This window comes from Amblyomma mixtum, chromosome 2, assembly GCF_055824585.1.
Source record: "Amblyomma mixtum isolate Tamu chromosome 2, ASM5582458v1, whole genome shotgun sequence".
Lineage (NCBI taxonomy): Eukaryota > Metazoa > Arthropoda > Arachnida > Ixodida > Ixodidae > Amblyomma > Amblyomma mixtum.
Genome location: NC_143013.1, coordinates 128583222 through 128607939, shown reverse-complemented (window position 1 = coordinate 128607939; position 24718 = coordinate 128583222). Strand labels below are relative to the sequence as shown.

Genomic DNA, 24718 nt, shown 5'->3' with positions numbered 1-24718 from the left:
TATAAACTATGTCGCCTAATTTATTTGATACTTTTGGTGTCATTAAAGTTATCCTTAATCGCATTCATTCTGCTCCAGGTTGTGATCTTATTTATTTATTTATTTATTTTTTATTTATTTATTTACCCTAAAGACCCAGAAGAGGGCATTACGTAGGGGGGAATGATGAAAAGAAAGCACACATAGCAAATCAACGCATAACAAATGACGGTAAATATACAGAAGGCAGAGTTTGGGTAACATTTGGTTAAGCGCAGTATAACACATCGAAACCACAAAATTCCACACGTTCAAACAAGTGAGTAATAATTGGGGCAAAATAAGTAATTAAAAATACAATGGCGCGCAAAAGAGGCTCCGGAGCTGTTCAGCACACAAGAAATGGCAAAGCAAAGAAAGGACCGCCAAAAAGTCACGGACACGGTAAATCATCTAGCACTCTATGACGCATTTTCCGTGTTCAGAAATGTTAGTAAAGCTGTTTGAAAAGATGATAATTCAGTAAGGCCGACAATGCTGGATGGCAATGAGTTCCATTCATTTATTTACAAAACCAGCAGTGACTTCTAATATTTTAGAGTGCGAGCGAAAATCGGACGTACCTTATGCGCATGATCCAGGCGAGCTGAACAATGAGGTGCAGGAAAGATAAGATTTCGGGAGAATGGCGTTTCGCTATAGTATAAGGTGTGAAATAATGACAACCGGGCGAACTTTCTACGTGTAGCAAGAGGTTGAAGATTCATGGCTTGCTTCATTGCTCATACGCTTTGATGATGTGAGTAGGATGACAGTATGAATCTGACGGCTTTATTTTGTACTGCTTCTAGAGCATTTGTAAGAATCGCGTGGGAGGGGTTCCATATAACAGAAGCGTATTCAACAGATGACCTGATAAGCGTTGTATAAGCGCTGTGCCGTGTTTCAGCGTTCGCAAGGGGCAAACGGCGTTTCAAGAGACCAATTTTTTTAAAGGCTTTATTAGTTATGAATTCAATGTGAGCATCCCAGGTTAAGTTCTGACTGAAAAACACTCCCAGATATTTCATACACGACACGGAGTCAATTCCACTCTTATTTAACCGGTAATTATTCTGTGATGTTTCTGCTACGCTAGAGAATCTTACAAGCTTAGTTTTACTGACATTAATATCCATCTGCCACGTTGGACACCATTCAGTTAGTTCTGTTAGATCTGATTGGAGAGCTAGTGCATCAGTCGGGGTGGTTATCTGCCTGTATATTATGCAGTCATCTGCGAAAAGCCGTATTGATGAAGTAATATTAGAGGCTATGTCGTTTATATAAATTAGGAAAAGTATTGCCCTAATACTGAGTCCTGCGGGACACCGGATAATACGCGAGTGGGTTTAGAAATGAGGTTCTCAATTTTGACCGACTGGTAACGATCGGTTAGGAATTGCTCGATCCATGAAGTTGTTTTGTCGTTGAGCTGTAAATTTCGGGTCTTTAGCAGTAAGCGTTTGTGGACAACACGGTCAAAAGCTTTTGTAAAGTCAATGAAAATGGCGTCTGTGAGATGAGACATGTGTAAATATTGATGAAGGTCAGTCACAAGCTCAAAGAGTTGCGACTGGCATGACCGGTTTTGCCGGAATCAGTGCTGCTTCTCAAGAAGTAAGTTATTTAGGTTCAGATGGTTCATTATGTGGGAAAAGAAGATATGCTCTAGTAGTTTGCAGCAGAAGTAAGTGAGATAGGCCTGAAGTTGTTTGGATCGGTGTTACTTCCTGATTTGTGTACGGGAATGATGTGTGCTTGTTTCCAGTCGTCCGGGAGCTGTCCTGTATCCAGAGATTGTTGAAATATCAGCGCGAGCAAACCAGATGATTCGTGACATGTTAGTTTCAGGATCTTTGTACTGATCCCATCGGGTCCTGGGGCCTTTTTTTAGTTCTAGCTTGTCGATTGCGCAGGCGACGCCATTTGTTGAGATAGTAATAGGTGCAAATTGAAACCGTATGTATGTTAGAGAAATGGGCGGTAAATTATCAGTGGGGAGTTCATTTATGAACATGTCACTAAAAGATTTGTTAAAGATTTCGGCGCACTCGTCTAACGGTAAGGGCGAGCCCTCTCCTGTAGTTAGTGCTGGTGAAATGTTGCTGCTTTTAGAATTTACAGTGCGCCAAAACTTTTTGGGATCACTTTTTAATAGTTTCGGAAGTGTGTCGTTATAGTATTTTTGTTTCTCTTCTTCGAGTTTTCTTTCAGTAAGCGCAGCAATTTCCTTATATTTCATCCAGTCGAGTGGTGCACTAGTTCTTGAAGCTCTTCTGTATACTCTCTTTTTTCTGTTTAAGTACCTTTTGCATTCGTTAGTGAACCAGTGATCATTTATTCGGTTTGAGATTGTGAATTTGGGAACGCATATCTTCTCAAGTTCTTTTAATTTATCCCGAAATAAGCACCTGTTTTCATTCGTAGTACGTTTAGTGAAGTCATGGCGGAAATCAGCTGCAAACCTTGTTAGAATGCTATTGATTCTAGGTATATCTGCACGTCCGTAATCCAGTATCTCTTTGCTGATCCTTGCGTTATCAGGCCGAGGCAAGCTGAAGCGGCAATGAATAATCTTGTGGTCACTGATTTCCTCCAGCACAGAAGCAGACGCATGGTCAGGATGGTTGGTGAAAACTAGATCTAAGGTATTATCGCCGCGTGTGGGTTCACGAACCAGCTGAGTTAGTTGACAAAGTTGCAACAGATTGAGAAAGCAAATACATTCGGCTCGGTATTATGATGGCTGACAGAATAATCCAACCAGTTGATAGAAGGATAGTTGAAATCTCCGCACAGGACAAGGATTTATTTGGGATGTTTAAGTGTTATCTGTTCTAAGGCTTCATTCAGGGAATCAGTAAAATCAGATGCAGAGTCAGGAGGTCTGTAAAGAACTGCTAAGATAATTTTTCTAGTTCCAACATGTGCCGAGACCCAAATCATTTCCAGTCCTGTGTCAATAGGTACAACGGTCGGGCGAAATTCCTTTTTTATTGTTATGATTACTCCTCCCCCTCGAGAACCGATCCTATCTTTACGAAAAATTTGAAACGAAGGCGGAAATGACAATTCAGATTCGGGGATGTCGTCCGAAAGCCAGGTTTCAGTGCCTACAATGACATCCGCGGAACATGTGTAGAAGAATGAATTGAGAACATGAAGTTTCGGTAGTATACTGCGGAAGTTTGCCAAGAGAACCGAAACGTTATTGGTGTCCATTTGTTTGCTATGGCCGGGCGGGGGAAGTCAGTCCGAAATTTTGTTTGGTTGTTCTTCGCTTGGCTGAGAGTTGGTTTTGCTGGTTTCGGCCGAAGCTTGTTCGTCTCGTTCTGTGCTCGGCCTATTTTGGAGTATTTCTACGACACTGCTAGTAGCTGCATCATACATAAAGGTGCTCCCCCTAAAATGTAATTTGTTGAAACGTATGCGGAAACGTTCCTTTTCGTCCCGATTTGCCTTGACGAAGTCTCGCAACTTCTTGCACGCTAGCTGAATCTTGGGAGTAAATCCTCCTCCAGCCATACTGTCATTGATTCCAAATCCTTCAGTTTGTGAGCGTTGCGCAAAGCCTCTGTTTTTGTTTTAAAGTTGACAAATTTCACAATTAATGGCCTGTTAATTCCTGAGCGGCGCTGTCCTACACGATGAGCACGTTCGATGTCAGTGACGTTTAAATCGAGGTGGGTGGAGAAGAAATTCTTCACAATACGTTCAGATTCGGCAAAAACCTCCTGTTCTTCTTCGGGGAGGCCTTTGATGAGCAGATTGATTCGTCTCATGCGGTTATTCATGTCGTCTACTACATCTGCCAGCTCTTCACTTGTTTTTGCGATGCCCAACTTCACCGCCTGTTTCTGAAGAAACACTTGAGCGTATGTTTGCATAACGCTAACAAAACTTTCCAACAATCTTATGACCAATCTATCCTACCGAAAGAGTGAAAATTTGGGAAGGTGATTCCAGTGTACAAGTCGGACAGCAAAACCTCTCCCCCCAACTATCGTCCCATCTCCCTAACTAGTGCATGCTGCAAAATGTTCGAACACAAAATTTTTTCAAATATTGCTAACTTTCTGGAATCAGACGCCTTCTTCTCATCAGCACAACATGGTTTTCGGAAATTTTATTCATGGGAGACTCAACTAATATGTTTTACACATGCATTACACCGTATCCTTGACCAATCATCAATAGCTGACTGTATATTCTTAGATTTTAGTAAAGCTTTCGACGAGGCATGTCACAAACTCCTTTTATTAAAATTAAATAACCTTAATATTGACCATAATCCACTGGAATGGATTGAGTGTTTTCTTCTTATTCGCTTACAGTTTGTAACCGCCAATGGTTTTAATTCCGGTTTTATAGGAGTGCATTCAGGCGTTCCCCAAGAATCAGTCCTTGGGCCTCTTTTATTCTTAATCTACATTAACGATTTTCCGTCTCTTGTTAACTCCCATATCCTCCTTTTTGCTAATATTGCGTTATTTTCAGAGAAACAACCGATAATATAACGGCAGCTGCCTACTTCAAACGGACCTTACCACTGTAGCTAACTGATGCAGTCATTGGTCAATGCAACTAAACATTAACAAAAGCACAGTCATGCGTATTTCAAGAAAATCTTCTGCCTCGCTTTCGTATTATACTGATAACATGCCTTTAGAGTCTGTAACATCATAAAAATACCTTGGCGTTTATATCACTTCTAACCTAAGCTGGTCTCTTCATATCGAGCACATAATCAACAAAGCTAATCGCATAGTAGGTTACTTACGTCGCCATTTTTTCAACGTTGTCTCTTCTGTGAAACTTTTCCTATATAAAACACTAATTCGTTCCAAACTGGAGTATGCATCATCAGTCTGGGACCCTCCATATTATCGTCACATTACTGCTCTTTAGATGGTTCAGAATAATTCTGCGCGTTTCAACCTCACTAATTAAACCGCACTGCAAGCATAACTACTATGAAGTCTAGCCTTTCTCTCCCATCGCTCTCACTTCGTCGAAAAGTGTCTCGTATTGCATTATTTCCCAAGTTGTATCATCATCCTGTACTGCGCGATCGCCTTATCCCGCCGCCATTTTATGTATCCCATCGTACTGACCATAATCATCAAGTCTGTGTAGTTCCTTCTAACACCAAATATTTTTCTCAGTCGTCATTCTTGCTGCCTACCTCGCGTGACTGAAATCCCCTTCCCATAGATATCGCCTGCATAAATAATGACGAGATGTTCCGCGAAGCTATAGCTAGCATTGTATACTCAGGTATTATTTAAATTTGTCTTTTGCATGCTTTTGCATTTGTCTTTTGCATGCATGCTAAACCTACCTATTCTTGACTCTGCTTCTAAATGGCTTCAGCTCTCATTATGGTAGCACTAGGGCTCTGAAAACTCGACTGTGCAGCATTCTATCTCAATGGGAGCTCAACAAACGGTTGGATGGTGTTTTATGTATCGTGATAACAGGAATAAAGACAGAGACACAAGAGGGATTCCGTGATACAACTAGATGCTGTCCACGGTAAAGCGTTATTGTTATTTCTCAACAGTCCTACGAACTAAAGTGTAGAAGCTGAATTGTTTGCAGCGACTTGCCAATGCTGAGCTCCTCACAGTCATTAACAACGTAACCATTTTTTGACAGAGTTCCCAAGCATGCCTTAGCAATTACGTCACTTGATACTATCAGTTGCACTGAACTAACGTCACCACTGCTCAATGTAGAGGCTGCCAAATTGTAAAGACATAGATTTCATGCTTCTCAAAGCTGTGAAATTGGTATTAAAATAATTTATTCAAAATGGCCTAAGATAATCACTTTCACTGTTCGCAGACTCGCTTCGCGCATAGGAGAAATATTAACGAGGAATCGAGAGCACGTCCAGCAACCTAGATATAGCCGGTAAAGTTGTCGCCAGATACGAAGACTACACACCAATTTGAGCGTGATCGCGATGATTTTGTTGACGCGTGAAAGACAGACATAGCAGAATATAAGGTGGCGCACAGCGAGCCACGGCCAGCAGGATACAAGGCCGCATTTCCGCTCTCGTCGCATACCCTCCCCTACTTGTAAGGTATTACGTTTCGAATGGTTCCGGTAGTCACCCGCCATCGGTTCCACATTCCTCCTCTAAAGTCATGCCCTAATACCTCCAAAACATGCCCCCTCGCGGTGGTTCCCATGGCAATGCACCCACCGGTCACGCCAACGAACGCAACAAAATAATACTACGCGAGACCCAGGAATGGGCGCTTAAGAGCTGTCAGTGCAACAACTGCAACGCCTTTCCTCCCGTTTATGGTGAACCAGCTGTCCAACGTAACGTCCGTAATATTCCAGCACTTGGGCTAGTAACTGGAAATGACAAGTTCCGGTCAGCCTGGTGTGCTGCAGTGGAATTGTGGAGACATTCCCACGAGGGCGGGTGAGCTCACTACCCGACTACGAGCGCACAAGCTCCAGGTATGGGTCATGTTGCTACAGGAAACAAACGCCTCGACATCCATTCCTGGCTTAGTGGCTACACGTCTCCTTTCACGATAGACCACCGCGTACACACTGACGCTCCGCCGGGAAAGGCGGCGGTGTATGCTCACGTTTTCACCATGTACGCCTTCCTCTCGAAAACTGATGCTCGTCATATCAAGAGGTAGTGACAATGGTTGCGAATTTTAAGAAGGGAACCGTTGTGGTCGTTTCATTTCACGTTTGATCAGCCGGTGGCACTTCCTCTCATATTAATCTTGGCTGTTTAGTAAGTGTAGGTCGGCAGTACCCCGAGCGTCTGATTTTAGTCTGATGTATCTTTAACGCCCCTAACCTGGATTAGGAGTACCCCTATTCGAGCCCTCGTGGCAGGCGTGTGTGGGGCGCCATCAAGGTTGCCAGGTTTTTTCTCCTCAACCACCTTAGGACAGTAACACGGCCAGTGCGTCTAACTCGCAGTGCTTCCTGTGCTCCAGATGTGACGTGGTGGTCGGGTCCGGGCAGTCCCTCGTAGCTCATGAAGCCAGACTCCTGGGGAAGCGGTCAACATCATATTATCGGTATTCATACCTCATATCTACGGTCTTTACGCTACAAATGTTCTGTAATCAACTGGAACAGTTTCCGCTCCTGTCTCAACAATCTCTCTTCAGATTATTCATTACTCCTTGTTGAGCGCATACAAACAGCGCTGAACAGTGCTACACCTACCGCCTTGACTGATGTTGGTAGACCAGCACCAGATCTCGGCCTGTCACCTGCAGGTCCCTAAGCCGAGCCGGCTGCTACGCGAGAACCTACGTCGGCGCAGGCACGAATGCGAATGCATTATCTTATGCTAAGGCACGCAAATATGAACGTAGCATCTCACGATGGCAGTCGCGTGCCTGGTGATAAACGTTTAGTGCAAAATACTCAAACCTCTCTCTCTCTCTCTCGTGAATATTCCGTGCAGTTGAACGCGGTTTCCACGGGGAACCTTCAGAATGATTGTTTCCCACGAACAGCACCGATAGTTCTTGGCTCATAATTTTCTAGTCGGCGCGTATATGTAGATATTATGCTAGTTTCAAGTATAGAAGAGCACAAGAAAATAAAGTAAACAACAGATTCTTTGAAAGTCCCGCACATTTGGCTATTTTGCGCTATGATGAATTATATGCTGCTGTGTTTTCTCTAGTGCGCTGGGTCTTCGTGTGTGCACAACGGCGCCTGACTATTCCAGGTCATATATCTCTAGAAATGTTTAGGAAAAAGTCACTTCATTGGCTCAGCGAGGCGGCAGAGACTTGTCGCTAGCTATCCTGAATAACATGATTGTGTGATTTTAATAGGTTATAGTAAAGTTTTGGTTATAACGACTGGATGTTCTGCACAGCAGACAATTACTGTTATGCATTTCACATCCACTGTGGAAAGTCCTTGTGTTGGGAACGACACTTATGGAAGCGTGTTTTGCCCTGTCGGTGTCCGAGATGATTTCAACGCTCAGTGACCATTTCGTCTTTTTTGGCAATTTTTTTACCAGTCAAGACATTCTTGTGTCGCTCCGCCGGGAGGAACTTCAGGCTACAGGAACCATTCGCCAAAACGGGTTTTGGAAATGTCTACTAGGCCCAAAGAAAACAACGGAATAGAGGCAGCCAGGAAAAATTGGTTCTTGCTTTAGTAATGTAGGTTACGGGATTTTATTGAAGTCTAAGGGCAACAGTGTAGTCATTATGGCTTGTTACTGCAGTAGTATTGAGCCTACATGTTTTGTAAAGCGGTGGTTGCCTAGAGTGCAAAAAACAGGACTATTTTAGGCCAAAACTCCTTTCCTTGTATAAAAGTAACACGGCAGGTGTCGACCTTTCGAATCAAGCCATAAACTGCTACTACGTCGCCTTCAGGGAGAAAACCTGTTGACATGAAAGCTCATTTTTGGAATTGTGAACACCTGAGCAATCTATCCAATTGCTAGAGACTAGCCCGCTGACAATTTTTAGTTTAGTAAGAACCTCACTCATCATTACCTACGCCTTGACATACAGCAATCAGTGGTTCGCAGACTCTCTGGCTCAATCTTGTCTGATGCATCTTCGAAAAGAGACAGCTTCGCTTTTACCCTTCCCATTTACCCTTTTAAGAAAGTTCTAAGAATCTAGTTCAAAGAATAGGGTTATCGATGAACAAAGCCAAGTGCGAAATAATGTAGTTCTTTCCAGTTTACCACAACAAGAAGTTTGTAGTTTTGGAGTGTTACGTCACATAAGGTTTTTATTTTGATGATGTATCAGCAGGAAAGTACGATATTTTTATTAATACTTCTTCGATAGCAGCTTCATGAAGCCAGCCCTACCTCCAGGCTGGGAAGAAGGATACCGAAGATGTGTCGTGTGCAGTATCTGAAGCATGCCGCCTTCAAAATAACGACCATGGAGACAGCGCCACCACACCTTCGCTTCCAGAGGCCTTGGAAAATCATGTAGTTATCTTATCATCAGCCTGACTACACCCACTGCAGGGCAAAGGCCTCTCCCATGTCTCTCCAATTACCCCTGTCCTTTGCTAGTTGCCGCCACTGTATTCCCGCAAACTTCTTAATCTCATCCGCCCACCTAACTTTCTGCCGTCCCCTGCTACGTTTGCTTTCTCTTGGAATCCACTCCGTTACCCTTAAGGGCCAGCGGTTATCTTGCCTTCGCATTTGATGCCCTTCCCAAGCCCACTTCTTCCTCTTGATTTCAACTAGGATGTCATTAGCCCGCGTTTGTTCCCTCACCCACTCTGCCCTCTTCCGATCTCTTATCTTATACCCATCGACTAAACTCATGATGGTTTAGAAGTATATTAAGTCCTGCATCGATGATTTATTATCACCACAATTTAGAGCCAGGTTTCCCGAAGCCAGCGATGCACTGCTACCCATACCTCGACATCACGTGGATAATCAAGTTTGTTTGTGCAATTCTGAAAACAAAAATAGCACAAAAGTATCAAGAAGATGATACTGCATTGGTGTATAACATCAATAAAGAGTTAAAAGCAATATCTAAAATACTATGGTTCAGCGTAAAGAAGCAAACAATATTTGTTGAGTGTCTGTACTCCCAACTTTGAGCTGGTAGTATATTTGTTATTGTAGTTTTCTGAAGCATTTTCAGGACTTTGTAGACGACAAAATGCCATGCATAAACAGTTTGCGCAAAAATGCAAAATATAATTTGGCGCTCCCTACGTGACACACGGCGGCGGCACCTTTCCTTGAACTTCCTGGAAAGCATTTCTATGGATTGTTTCGTTTGCGCAATTACCCTCGCTGCTTTCAGAACGAGGTCATGCTGGGTCATTTCGCCGTACTGGTAACTCTGTAAGAGTAGGTTTTTGACGCTGATGTTTTGTTAAAACCAGATCTGGCGCATTGTGAAACCACACAATGAAACAATGTTCTGTTCAAAGATGTGAGTAAAGTAGCTTTTCAGAACCTTTTCACGGTTTGAAATGCTGAATACGTGCTATAAGCATGGGAAAGTGATTTTCTAAACATCCTAGGTTACTCAATTCGCCCGAAAACGTAACGCTTAAGATGCAGCGCCACAGTTTTGAAATTTCTCTAAATGACCAAACATTCCTCTTTCAAAGATAAGGGAAGTGGATTGGCTTCAGGTACGTGTTTTCGTTTTGCAGAGAATGAAGGCTTATAGGTGTTTTCGATGCATCGTTGGCAGTGCGACTGCATAATTTCTGAAGACAGTGCCTGATAGTTCAATCAATATAGAAGAGCGCTTGTCATCGCCGCAGTTAACACATTAACAACCAAGGAGGAATAAAAATCATTTTTTCCATGCTCGCTTCATATTTCGTGTCAACTGTTTTGTTGGACCTCGCCACATTGTACAACTCCGCTATACTCTCTAGGTCACTCCGGTCATTCGACTCTCGCGGAAATGGTCATCATTCATTTCAGCTAATAATAATGATGCAAAAACATTGTGCCGCGACTATATGAGCTCAACTACCTCCAGAGCTTGCTTCCTTTTGCGGAACAAGGTTACCTAGTAGTAGCTTCAACTTTGTTCAGCAGAGATCAGACACAAAAAACCATGTAACAAAGGCACGCTACAACCTGAATTTCACTTATCGGAAGCACAATGAAAATAAAAGACAGAAGTCATGTTACACATGCATAAAGTCCCAAGATAATTTAAAACTGATGAAAAAACGACAATCCCACTGTTTCAAGCGCCCCTGAAGAGGTAACGTTCCTCTGCAGGAACTCAATTTGGGCAAACAAAGATTGCCAAACCATTCACGGCATTGCATGATAAAATCGAAATTCCCTAAATTCGCCGTGGTGACGGGTAGTGCATCCCGTCCTCTGGGGGGTAAGGTACACTTATGTCAGATCTAAAGGAGCCTTAAAAGAGCCACGATTTGTTTGAACTGCATACTGTTGTTTTTTAGCGTCTCTAGTAAATAATGACGGAGATTTCTGATTCCTTTTTCAGAATTTGTGCACCCTAGACGACTTCTTTATTCCAAAATGAGCAGCTGAAACTTAGACTGCTATGCTCCTGACCACCTATATCAAATTCTACTTCTGCCGTCCTCCACCGACACCGGCTAATACGTCGTCGGCAAAGACAGCTCCGATAGGTAACCCAAACACTGCACCAAGAGCAGTCGCACTTCCGACAATTCGGCCGGCTTTGCGTTCAAGCCGCCTTGACTACTATTGTCTACTGGGCAGATTGGTCGAAAGAGCTGCCAGACTGCCGTTACAGACTGCTGTGCAGCAAAGGTTCTGTTTTTACTCCATATGCAGCTACGGGGCAACCTCAGGAGTCTAGAATTGCTATCATACCGAACAATTATGAACAAAAGCATTGTAAGGGTTCGGTAGCGTTCGCGGGGGTCATCGGAACGCGGCTGGGGGTGCTCACAGCGAAGCGTCTCCTTTCTTGGAACGCGGCCGCTCGCGAACGCGCCGGCAGGTATACGGGTGTTCCTCCACCCGCGGTACTGATTCGCACACGTGCTGGCACGGATGTCTATTTGTGTTTGTTTTTATTTTGTGGTGGAGAGAGTGCTCTACTTTACGGCAGCTGGAGGGCTGGCCAGGCTCTTGAAGAACCAATCATGTTGAGAGCACAATATGATTGGTTGCTACGAAATGTGGGCTGGGCCTTTAGGTCTTTAAAACCGGACCCCGGAGCCGGAATCGGGGTTCTGGGCTAAGGTGAGATGCAACGCATCTTCGGCAACGCCGAGTAGGGGCCTCCCCTAGTATTAGCCAGTTCCGCCCTTTTTGTTGTTTGTCCTTTTGCCGTTTAATTTGTCTCGAGTGTCTAAACTTCTGTACGCTGTAAATATCTGTACATAAACCTCAGTTATTGCCTTTTTTTTTATCCCTGCGTGTCAACTGATCACACGAGCGTCTCTGACGTGGCACCCCTGGTGCGAAGAGCTTCAGTTCGAGTTACCAACCGTCTCTGGCGGTGCACCTGTAGTGCAAAGAAGAAGAAGAACCTGATCTTTACTGGCGCAGTCGACAAGGATCCTGCGGCCATCGGAAGACGGCGCAGGAAGAAGATTGAAGGCAGAGAGAAAGGCGACGGTCAGGCAACAGCAGCGTTCGAGAAAGGACCTGCGGAGAGACGGCGGGAAGTACGCAAGGACGACGGCAGTAGTCCAGCGACGCGGGACTGCGTCCGGTGAAGGAAAGCAGTGCGTCGAGAACTCGACGGTCACCGGCGGGTCGCAGCAAGTGACGACAACGGGCACAGGACCAGCGGCGTGCGACAGCTCATCGCAGCGTCCGGGGAAAGTGGCGGTGGACTCCAACGTCAAGGAGCTGGCAATGCGGATCGACGCATCGAAACTGTGAGTTTCCTTCGTCGCATTGTTAGCGTCCCTGTGCATGTGTTCGAGCCGGTAGGACAGTTGAGGAGTACAGACGGCGGTATGGAGGGCTATCCATGCCGGCCCTCACTCGATGTGAGGTACCAGGTTGAGTTAGCGAAGGCACGTTTAGCGGACCTTCAGGCTCAACTGGCGAAAGTAAATGGCGGAAAGGCGCTGCTTCGCGAGGAAGAACCTCAGGATGTTAAGTATGTCTTGGGGGTATTAGAAGCGAGACGCCAGCAGGTAGAGCTCGGGATTTCTAAGATCAAGGAGTCTAGGAGAGCTAGCCAACTAGCCAGGGACAACTGCTCTGAGTCACGAGCAGAGAGGTCGCCAGTGCGGGAAGGCAACGGCATATGCCTGCCGGGCGCAGGTCAAAAGGACAGCCGGGCAGAGGTAAAGGGTGAGCCAGATTTCGGCGAAGCTGGAGTCGCAGTTCAAGAAAGCCTGACGGAACGCAGCGTCGCGGTATCAGAGGCGGTGAACGCGCACGCCGACGACACGGCCGCCCAGGTTAGCTCAATCCCAAATGACACCAGGGACGCGGACGCGTGCTCAGGATTGTTGGAAGTGAGTCTCACAATTCCAAAAACGCAGTCTCAAGCAAGCTGCGGAAAAGAGCGTTTAGCTCAGCAGGGAACGGCCAGCGACGACAGATGTCAGATCGCGGACCTAGTGACAGGAGAAAGTCTAGCGTTGCTGGAACCGCACACTGTGTCGGTCATAGGGCATGAAGGGCCCCGTAGCGTCATTGATGGAAAGAGCGTTCCATGCGAGCCAGGGAACGGAGGCGGGCTTGCTGGGCCGACCGGGCAGAGCGTCACACAGTTGTGGAACGCACCCGATGTGTGTCTGGCCAGGTCATTTGAGTACCCGGAAATGAGTGGCGACTTGCCGCAAGGCAAGCTCGGGTCAAGCGACGGCGTGTCAGCTCGTGCAGCAGACGATGCCACGATGCCGGCCAGCGTCTATCAAGCAGGGAGCGGTGATTTAAATGTTTGCCCGTGCAGGAACGGTGCAAATAGCTCCAAACGCTCCAAAGTACCAGGGGACAGGCGCGTAGCCTTCACAGTGAATGTCGGCGCGTGGAACAGTACGTTCCGTGCTGCGGTACGCCAAATTATGTTCAGCAAAGCCGGCCGCACTGTTACAGCTGAACTCGGCAAGAGAGATGTTCCTTACGCAGCACGCGGTTCGTACCGGCGCGCCAGAGAGAGCGGGCCCTCAGGTGCGTCGTGTAGTGAGGGGTTTGGACCCATCAAAACCCGGGACGTTTTTGATCCTGGAGGGCACCATCTTTTCAGTTCGCGCCCCGTTGTGGCGCCAGCCTAATGAGTGAGTTACCGTTTAGGCGTTAATTGTGTTACTGACAACACGTGGTGGCTCGAATGTACACAGGGACGCTCGGTGCGACTAAGGAGGCTCACGTGGGCATTGTGCGAGTGCTGTGAACGCTCCAGTCGCGAGTGTCTGTGTCTGTGTGCTCATTCGCGAGCAGGACGACGGCGTGCATGCAGGCGAACTGGGTGCAACGCACCATCTTGGACGCTGTGTTACGGCGCACGGCAGGCATGCCACTGTGTGTATTTAAGTGTGCATTTTGCGTGATGTTGTGTTGGTGCCCGTGTGCATTTTGTTGTTTTTGGTTTTGTTCGTGCCAGTGTTTGTGTAGCTGCGGTATGTCACCCACAGGGTGGTTTTGTGACCCGTACCGATCCCTTTGTTAGAATTCTAAAAGTGGCATTTGAGCCCTTTGTAGAATCTTGGGAAGGGCGTGTAAGGGTTCGGTAGCGTTCGCGGGGGTCATCGGAACGCGGCTGGGGGTGCTCACAGCGAAGCGTCTCCTTTCTTGGAACGCGGCCGCTCGCGAACGCGCCGGCAGGTATACGGGTGTTCCCCCACCCGCGGTACTGATTCGCACACGTGCTGGCACGGATGTCTATTTGTGTTTGTTTTTATTTTGTGGTGGAGAGAGTGCTCTACTTTACGGCAGCTGGAGGGCTGGCCAGGCTCTTGAAGAACCAATCATGTTGAGAGCACAATATGATTGGTTGCTACGAAATGTGGGCTGGGCCTTTAGGTCTTTAAAACCGGACCCCGGAGCCGGAATCGGGGTTCTGGGCTAAGGTGAGATGCAACGCATCTTCGGCAACGCCGAGTAGGGGCCTCCCCTAGTATTAGCCAGTTCCGCCCTTTTTGTTGTTTGTCCTTTTGCCGTTTAATTTGTCTCGAGTGTCTAAACTTCTGTACGCTGTAAATATCTGTACATAAACCTCAGTTATTGCCTTTTTTTTTATCCCTGCGTGTCAACTGATCACACGAGCGTCTCTGACGTGGCACCCCTGGTGCGAAGAGCTTCAGTTCGAGTTACCAACCGTCTCTGGCGGTCCACCTGTAGTGCAAAGAAGAAGAAGAACCTGATCTTTACTAGCATTCTTGAGCAGCAACCATTTATGAACACAATTTTATCGCATAATCGAAATGCTAACTATAATATTAGATGTATCACCCGCGGATCACCCCACTTCGGTTTTGCTTTTTTTCTATCAACGTTTTTGCTGTCGTCAAAAGCGTTTCCCATTGGTTTTCTATGGCACTCTTAACTGTTCGATGCGATCGAAGGAAACATTTTAAAACGAACATTTTGCGACATTTCAGAAGAATGGAACATTATTTTCAATATTCCATGCAATATCAAACATTTTTTAAATTTTCAAAATCTTTTTTTCCTAGAATGTTTGACATGAAAAGCCGGGGCAAAATATATAAAGTCCGCAATGATGGCGACACATTTCAAGCGTTCTGATGAGCCTTCTCTAGGCCGAGAAGACTCCACGTGACGACCGACATATCACAACTCAAAAGGGATTTCACGAGCCGCTACGTGCGTAATTTTCATGTTGAAGATCAACACCGCTTAACCTTCTACACGAAAGTTGTGATGTTCTCTTTTATATTCAGCAAGTTTGCGAAGCGTTGTGTGCATAGGTCTGCGCTTACCATGCTGCCTTGAAGTCAGATTTGACAACTGTGTGCTTGACCACATCCTACAATATCAACGGCTGATGCTAATCCAAGCTAGCAGTAGCTCGAGCTAATGGGCTTTCCAGAAGACTAGAATCACTGCTAACAATTGAGGAAATTATTTTATGCCCTCATCACAATATATTTCGCCCGAGGAGTATCTACTATCGTGGCGATGGGTACAAACTCTGGCGGCATTTTGAATTGGAATCAGATGCAGCCAACGCAATGGCGACCTCCTCCGACTCGCGAGGGGCATGTCGGAACGTCGAGCAGGGCTGGGTACCGTATCTAGCCTACCGCATTCTTAAAAACAGCGTCTACACCGGTGACTCCGCGCACCGGCGTATCGTTTGGGCTCCCGCTCACATGGGCCTTGAGGGAAATGAGGCAGCTGACGCCGCCGCCCGCGCGCTCTCTCACCGGACATTCCCCTCCGACCCTGACGATCAGGAACTCAAATTTATTTCAGCTTACACCTTCAATGACATCATTTTACTCTATCAATCTGGCCATGGTCTTTATCCCCGCCCGTGTAAAGGTCTGTCAAAGGCGGAGGAGCGGCTTCTGCTCCGCCTGTATACTAATACTTTGCTGTGCCCGGCAGCTCTGAAACACTTCGACCCTTCTTTCTCGGGCAGCTGTCCGCACTGTGCGGAGAAGTCTTCGGACATCTACCACATGGTGTGGGCCTGCCCCTCCAACCCTGCTATCCCCCCTCACCCCAACCCAACCCGGGAGGACTGGGAGGCGACCTTGCTCGGCTGCTCTGACCTGCAGGCCCAACGGGCCTTGGTCGGGCGAGCCTGGGCGGCGGCCGATGCTACTGGGGTCCCGAACTAGGGACCTCCACCTAGTATTTGTAAGGGCTGGCCTCCTCTGGGTCAGCTCATGCATAACCTCCTGTATTATGCCTGTACATAAATGTTTTCCACCACCACCACCTGGCGGCATGGTTGTAAAGGAAGGGAGTTCAATTGCATCAAATGCTGAAATCTACTTCCATTTTTTGTGCATGAGAACCGTTCTTGTACCGAAGCCCTGGTAATAAAGAACTAGGGGACACATATGAACAAGATGAAATCTACATGTTGGCAGATTTGCCTGTCTGGTTGGGTTAGCTGACTTAGAAAAAACTCTGGCACTCCTGTGACTAAAACCAATTTAAAAACCCAACGTTTCGGAGCACGCTCGGCTCCTTCTTCCGGGGTTGATTAGCGCCAGTAGGTAGCGTTTTTAAGTATGCATGGAGGAGAGCACGAGGTCGGAAGAAGGGAAGCAGTGATGCGAAATGCGCGGAGGAAGGGAGGGGGGGGGGGCTCCACGTAGTCCGACAACGTGGATCACAGCCTTGAGCCCGGCATCCCCCCTCGCCCCCGCTCCATTCACATCACCGCTTCCCTTCTTTCGACCTTCTGCTCCCCTCCATGCGTAATTAAAGACGCTAGCTACTGCCGCTAGACACCCAAGAAGAAGGAGCAGAGCCCGCTCTGAAACGTTAGGATTTAAATTGAAGTTTTTGGGTGGATATCTATCAGAGTTTATTATATGCGAACAAGCTGCGTGGTACCTTTATGAAAACTGCTTTCATTTCATTTTAATCTTTTAACAGCACTTAGCAGCCACATACCGCTGCACTCCAGGATCCTTGATTATTTTTATGTAACACGACAAAACAATTAATCTCTTATCACAAAATAAGCGTAAGAGTTGCACTACAGAAGAGAACGCATTAGGTGAGTCAACTATCTACTGCTCATTTATTATAATTGATAATCAGGTATATAATCTGAATTTTCTGTGCAGTTTTTCAATACATCCTTGATATATCAAGGATGTTATTGTTCGACTCCTGATGTAGGAGTATACACCGCTTTGGTCCAGTATTTTATATTTCTCCTACCTCTCCGCAAGGACGCAGTACATAGGCTGACTTACTGTATTTAATACTTGACTGCTGCTGGGATAATTGGCCTCAGATGTGTACCCCACACATGCTTGATTTCTTGATGGGCATTTGCCATGCTTGAAATTGCGATAACAATGCTACTCAAAGTTCGCTTATCTTTGTTTCAATCTTCAGTCGCAGAGTTTTGGGGTTAACCGAAGAAAAGCATATATATATAGTGACCAGACTGGGAGATCGGAGAGACTTCGCTGGAGCTTTCTAGCCGTGCGAGTGCCTTGTATAGCGACCACTGACATCTCAGAACGTATGTCGCTACAGACCTTCTTCACGGTGCCTATTAGTGGGAGCAGAAGGGATATGCCGTGTAACGCGTGTGCCCTGATAACTTAATCGCTGAATATATCTGATAATTAAATATATCTGATAATTAAGATGGTATGCGACCAACCATTGGTTTTAATTTGAGAGCATTAAGGAGTCGAAGCGATTCGTTTGACTTGTCAGCGGGAACTAAATTTGCATAATGCGCTGGAGGCAAGCGCAAAAGAAAAATCATAATCACATCTACTTTCCTCAATAAACCAGGTTGAAGGCCCGCATCGTCCACGGCATAATAGCTCGGAAAACTTTTGAAGACGTACAGTACACTGTTAGCAAAAAAACACCCAAAAGGGAGTAAATGGCTTGTCCTCTAACGCAACCCAAAAGGAGGTGTTTTTTACTCCATATGTATTGTGTTTTTTATTTACTCCCTTATATAAGGGAGTTATTTTGGAGTGAGAAGGGAGTAAAGTTTTTACTCCCTTATAGAAATGGAGCCCGCAAATGGCGTGATCTTTATAGTTGATTTATCCTCATTCAGGCTCATTCTTACAGTGACAGCGGTGGAAACGGGCAGTACCTCTGCGGGTCGCCGGTAACCCAACTTGAGAAACTGCGCTGCCCTATAATGTAACTCCGCGTCCCGCATTCTATTCGCTGTCTGCAAGCCCAGCGGCGGCGTAGGCGGCAGAACTCATCTGCTGTCGTCTCCTTTTGCTGCACGAGCTCGTTTGGTTGGCCGTGTTTGTAGTAAAAGTGATGTAACATTATAATCAATAGTTCAAAACTGAGAAGGAGTCGCTGGGTAGTTTTCACGGTCATGCACCACGATATATTTGACTAAAAACCAGAGCAGAAAAGTTGACAACACCCTTGATGGCAGTTTGGAATGGCAGTGTTTGCTGCCATTTTCACTTCATTAAGGCTTAGATTTCCATATGACTGAGGAAGAATGAAGCCTCATGAGCTCAATCAAGAGCTCAGGGTTGATACTATGTTCTATCACAGTCCCGTGTTCATGAAACACATGATCTGCTGCAATAGATTTCGAGGACCACACTGAAAAAAGCCTGTGAGAATGAGGCCTAAGCGGAAGTTGTAACGGGGTGGCGACACAAAGGAAACTTAGGTTTTTTTAGAGCACTGGAGGCTTAACAGGAGCAATCCAATTATGTACCGTACTGTAGCGGAAAACGGCGACAAGCCTATATCTTGTACCGCGGCCGGCGCCCGTGAAGGAGCAGAAGGGAACGGAGGTCCAGCGACGATGGTAACAAAGCGGTCTTCACTCACCGCCATTATCAGACGACTGACCAGAAGCAGACGAGACGCTAGGTGGCGGGGTGGATTGCACAAAATGGTGTTTTTTTTGCACCATTCCGGCACTGGAGTATTTGGCACAATTAACTCCCATTCTAGACTGGAGTAAATGCTGGTAAATCCTCATTTTAACTAAATTATTCCCTCATGGGAGTAAAATGGAGGACAGCCCATCTTTTTACTCCCCACCCGTGGAGTAAATGTTTTCACAAATAGAGTAAAAAGGGTGGCCACCACCATTTTTACTCCCTTTTGGGTATATTTTTTTACAGTGTAGCTGATGCAATATGCGGAGAAGATAATTTTTGGTGTCCCGTTTGCAACAGCTGCCGGATCAGCACGTTGTTCGCGAAGAAACTAAAACATTGTTTAGCGCATCTGCTGTGCAGATGTTTCTTAAATCTTGTAGTTTGGTAGCCTGAAATATGAGGCAGAATATGCAATCATTATGCTACCTTCGAGGGAAAAGAAAATTTAGGTGTTTTTAGCTGTCGTTATTTAGTTATTCGTGGCTAAGCGTGTGCCTGTTCTCTGACAAATATATGTTCTCATATAGCCGAATTATTAGTCGGCCCATAAAATGTTTTAACAATTATTATAGCGGTCGATTTATTCCTCTCCTAAAGTATCTGGCGCTCACATTAATTGACAGTTCTTTGTTCCTTATAGGCAGGTTCTTCTTTTCGGCGGATGCGCTAGTTGGCAGGCCTTTAATGTTTTATCGATTACTCTCGATACCTTAACCGAGACAGGAGCTACCGCCTTTGTTTGAGCGCCTTCATCTCGTCTGCTCTTATGTTACCATGCACATTAATTGTAAAGTTTTAGGCAATCGTAATGAAAGCACTAACTACTTATAATGCACCAAAAGCGCGCCAGAAATTACCTCCCTAGCCATAGAAGTTGGTAATTGACAACGCGCTTCTATGTGCCTGGGAATAAAGGTGCTTTAAGTGATTCTGCTGCATTAACTTCGAGAATAAAACGCTGCTACCACGTTTTAGGCTTCTCAAAAGGATTGAAAAAGAGTGACCATCACCGAATAATATACAGGATGTTATTATAGGAAAATAGAGCAGCCTCCGGAGGTAACTTAACGGAAGAAATGACAACTACCATCCATACCAGCACGATCCTTCCAAAAGCAAATCGAACAGAGGTGCACGCAGTCCGAGGGATATTATAACATTTTAAATACCACCTGACACAAAAAGAACTCACCGGATTCAGCCTTGTATGAATTTGATACATCTTGACCATGCAGTCGTCAACGCTGGTCTTGAAAGCCGTCATATTTTTGACGAGAACGCACCCAAAAAATGACAAGAAAATGCCTTATAGACGCTCCGATATTTTTTAATGTAAGCCTACATTTGCATTCTATGCACCAAGAAGGCTAAATACGGTTGTCACTGTGACAGAACTCAGAGCACATGTAAGAGGCCGGCATGGCACGGATAAGCGCGGCTGCGGTCAGTGCAGAGCCGTCCTGTACAACGGTGAAACCTGTTCGGACCACTGACAGAGTTTGATTCCCTCTCCTCACGATTCCGGAGTGGTGCCAATGGCTGGAGTTGACCCAGCTTCCACATTTACGCTTCGTTTCACAAATGGCGAAGCGCGTACCTCCGGAAGGGTAAGAGAGATTTTACACAACGGCTGCTGTGGTTTTGCGAGGTTCATTTTGAACCGAACCAAAGAACAGACGCCGCGCTTCTATACGTAAATTGCTCTTAGCGCCGGCGGCCGGTCTTTACCGCAGAAAGACCGTTTTGGATGCACTGAAGAAAACCCTACGGCACGGTCCAGGGGTAACCACCTCTGTCGCTCAGAGAGCGGAAAAGCGAGTTTCGCGCCCCAGTCATCGGAATGGCGTTTTCAGCGTCCTGGGAATGACGAGCAGTCACCGTACGCGATAAGCAATTTGAGTTAGCGTTTGTCTTTCTCTCGTGTTACCGTATTGATGTAAGATCTCTCTCTGTGTATTGCAGACTCTCTAAAGCCTATCTCTCTGCTGATGTTCTCAAATGCGAAATGTATGGGAGAGTGGTGGGGAAAACGCGAAACGGCAACGCGAGACGTCTCGCTTCTTAACGCGCCCCAAAAATTCAGTCAGCAATTATATTAACTTTGTATTGAGGTGCTATGAGCCGCCAGAAGTCCGGAATAGACAATTGCTAAGCGGACCGGATTGGGCACATCAAATCAGAGAACAATCGGCGGAATAACCTATAGTAGAGAAGAAAGCGATCAAAAAGGCGCTAAATTTTGCGCGCTACACATTTCATTACTGTGCAGATCAAGAAGCCTGGCATCCTAGATTAAAAAAACAATGCCCAACTATCCCCCAGGATCACTGCTCTGCGGGCCGAGATCGTCACCCACGGCGCCTCACTAGAGCACTCTCGTTGGAGTGCTCTTTGTGACCGTTTTGACTCTGCTTTGCATTCGCGATCCACATGGTCTCTCTTCAAATCCCTCCTTGGCACTAAGCCTGCCCTTGCACCCACTCTAGCTAAAGCCCTCACTCAGGGGACTCCCTCTGATGTTTTTGATCAGCTCGCCTCTCTCTACCTCCCTCCACCTCTCGCACCCTCCTACCCGACGTACTCGGGCGGACCTAACCCCGATCTGGACCCCTCCTTCACTCTCTGAGAGCTCGAATCGGCTCTGGCTGCTAATACTAAACGCTCGGCTCCCGGCGAGGAGGCCATTACATATACAACACTTCGCAACATTCCTGACTGCGCCCAAGAATTCCTCCTTCAAACCTACATTGAGACCTGGAACAGCAGCTGCCTGACGAGCTCCTGGTCCTCCTCCCTCATTTCTATGATTCCAATGCCGGGCAAACCTCCCTCTCTCTCTAACCTCCGCCCAATCTCTCTGACATCGTGTGTTGGTAAAACCCTTGAGCGAATGGTCTTGATTCGCCTCTCTAATTTTCTCTCATCGGCCTCCATCATTCTCTCATCGGCCTCCGACGCTGCGTCTGTGCACAGGGCATGTTTCTGATTCTCCAGCATACCTTTCTGTCACCTACTCCCACTCAAATTCACGCACTTGTGACCGTCGATGTTCGGAAGGCCTTCGACAGTGTTTGCCACGACCACATCATTTCCCAACTCGACTCCCTAGACTGTGGCCCCCGCATGTACTCTTATATCCGTTCATTTCTCTCCAAACGTCTGGCTCGCTTTCGAGTAGACACCAATCAGTCCGACCCCCACCACCTCACCCGTGGCACTCCTCAAGGTGCTGTTCTCTCTCCTACCCTTTTCAATCTTACTATGACCCCTCTCGCCTAGCAGCTAGCTGAAATTCCCGACCTGCATCATATATTTTACGCTGATGACATCACTCTGTGGTGTTCGTCGGGCTCTCCCGGTCACGTACAGGCACCCTGCAACGTGGCCTAGATCTCATTGACTCCTTTCTCACCACCGCTGGCCTCTCTCCTCCTCCTGAACAATCCGAGCTTCTCCTTCTCAACCATTCCTCATACCAGCGCTCACACAACCACTTTGTCTCTCTCCACATTTCTGGCTCTCCCAATCCTGTCGTCAAGCAGTGCAAAGTTCTTGGCTTTCCTTTGCATGCAGCCAAGAACGTGCAAGCCCTCCACCACGCTCTCACCACCTGCCACTCCGTAACTCACCTACTGCGGCGCGTGGTCACTCGGCGCTCAGGTCTCCACGAGGATCATGCGTGCCGAGTTGCCCACGCGCTGGCTCACGACAAGGTCTTGTACTTTGCACCCTACATTTGCTTCAATCAAACTGAACTTAACACTCTCGAGACTGCCCTTGTGGGCCTCTACAAGGCAGCTCTCAACCTCACTATCACTACCTCTACCGCTAAGATCTTTGCCACAGGCCTCTTTCATCCTATCCGTTCTCTTCTCTCTCTCCATCATGACTTGCAGCTTGCCTGCCTTTCCCTTACCCGTTAGGGTCAGTGGTTACTGACTCAAGCGGGTATCTCGCCCATTCCCATCGCCCCTTTTACCTCTCCTATTCCAACCCCGGCTCCCAATCTTCGTATCCTCCCCCTCGAGACCAACATGTCCCCCGTCCTGCACGCCGGCCATCGTCATGCGGCCGCGCAGCACCATTCCCCTCTCTTTGATACCCAGGGTGCAGCCTACACGGTTGCCTCCTTCGTGGCTCCTCGAGGTTCCTGCGGCTACGCCCTGTGCCATTCCCACCTCCCCGCTCCTGAAACCCACACCAGCGGGCCGTATCTACACCCTCCGGATGCACTGCCCCTCGAGGTCCTCGCCGTTGCACATGCCCTTCAGTCATTTGCTCTCCGTCCCTCTCTTCAAGAGTACACAGTTTATTCTTACTCACAAGCCGCTATACACCACATACAAAAACGCACCCTAACCCCTTCTCTCCAACAGGAGGTCGAACGAGCGGTCTACGCATTGCGGCCTTCCATCGTTTTCCTCCGCTGTGTCCCTGGGCATTCAGGGATGGACGGCAATGAGCTGGCCCATCAGCTCGCCCGTGACACACTTTTCCGGGCACCGTTGATCCCCTGGCCCAAGCCCTCGGAGGACGGTGCGAGACTCACCCTTCGCCGCACCATAAAAGAGGTCTACTTCGAGTTTCGCCTATACAAACGCTTTTACCCTCCCCCTCATCCATCGCTCACGGTGCCGGAGGCTCGCCTTCTTCGGCACATCCAAATGAATGCAGTTATCACCCCGTCTCACCTCTTTCTCTATCGCTATCGATCAGACCCTTCCTGTTCCAACTACCCCTGTATCTATGCGGACCTGGCCCTTTGCCTCTTCTATTGCCCGGCTGCTCAGCACACGGGTTCCTACACCCCACCTTATTTATCCATCACCACTTGGCTCGACTAGCTTGGCGGTGACGGGGAGGAAAAACCGCGACTTCTGGTCGCCCAGGCGGTCGACATGCTCGGCCTGTAAATTATGGCCGAATAAAGGTCTTGTACTACTACTGCTTTAAATTTAAAAATTGATTATTCGTCTTATGCAAAGTAAAGAATTTTCACACCTCGAGTAACTTCAAGATTTATTTGAGAACCAAGCTACATGTGGAAAAAGACGACGTGGAGATGTTCTGGTGAAATAAAAGAAAAGTAATTGTTTTATTGTGCCTTCTAAATCTCTATCTGTCCTTCCGCGCTCCCTGGGTTGTTCTGAGCGAATAAAAGAAACGATAAATGCCAACGACAGCGCAGAAAACACTCAGAAATATCTGGAGAGGCGCATGCAGCACCGATGTCATTGCCCTTGGTTTTCTCGAAAGCACCCACCATATCCCAAAATGAACCTCAACATCCCACCCCGTCTCGGATTAATCACATCGTAGACGAAATCAAGAGGACGAAGTGGGATTGAGCAGCGCAATGTAATGCGAAGGCAAGATACGCGCTTGTCCTTAAGGGTAATCGAGTGGACTCTAAGAGAACGCATGCGTAGCAGGGGGCGGCAGAAAGTTAGTGGGGCAGTTGATATTAAGGAGTTTGCACGGATTCGGTGGCCGCATGTCGCAAAAGTAGAGTTAATTGTAGAAACATAGGAGGGTACTTCGCACTGCCGTGGGCGTAAGAAGGCTGAGATACACAACGGCTTAGATACACAACAAGAAAACACAACGTCTATTGGACAACACGAATTGCAAAGTATATTTTCCTGCCTGCAATCACATTACACACTTCGTAATCAAGCCCTACGGTTGGAACCAAATTTCATGT

General features: G+C 46.9%; 1 pseudogene; it reads left to right on the top strand.

Moving 5' to 3' along the window:
- Window positions 1–21817: 21817 nt before the first annotated feature.
- Window positions 21818–23927, top strand: LOC149360850 (uncharacterized; annotated as a pseudogene).
- Window positions 23928–24718: the final 791 nt, after the last annotated feature.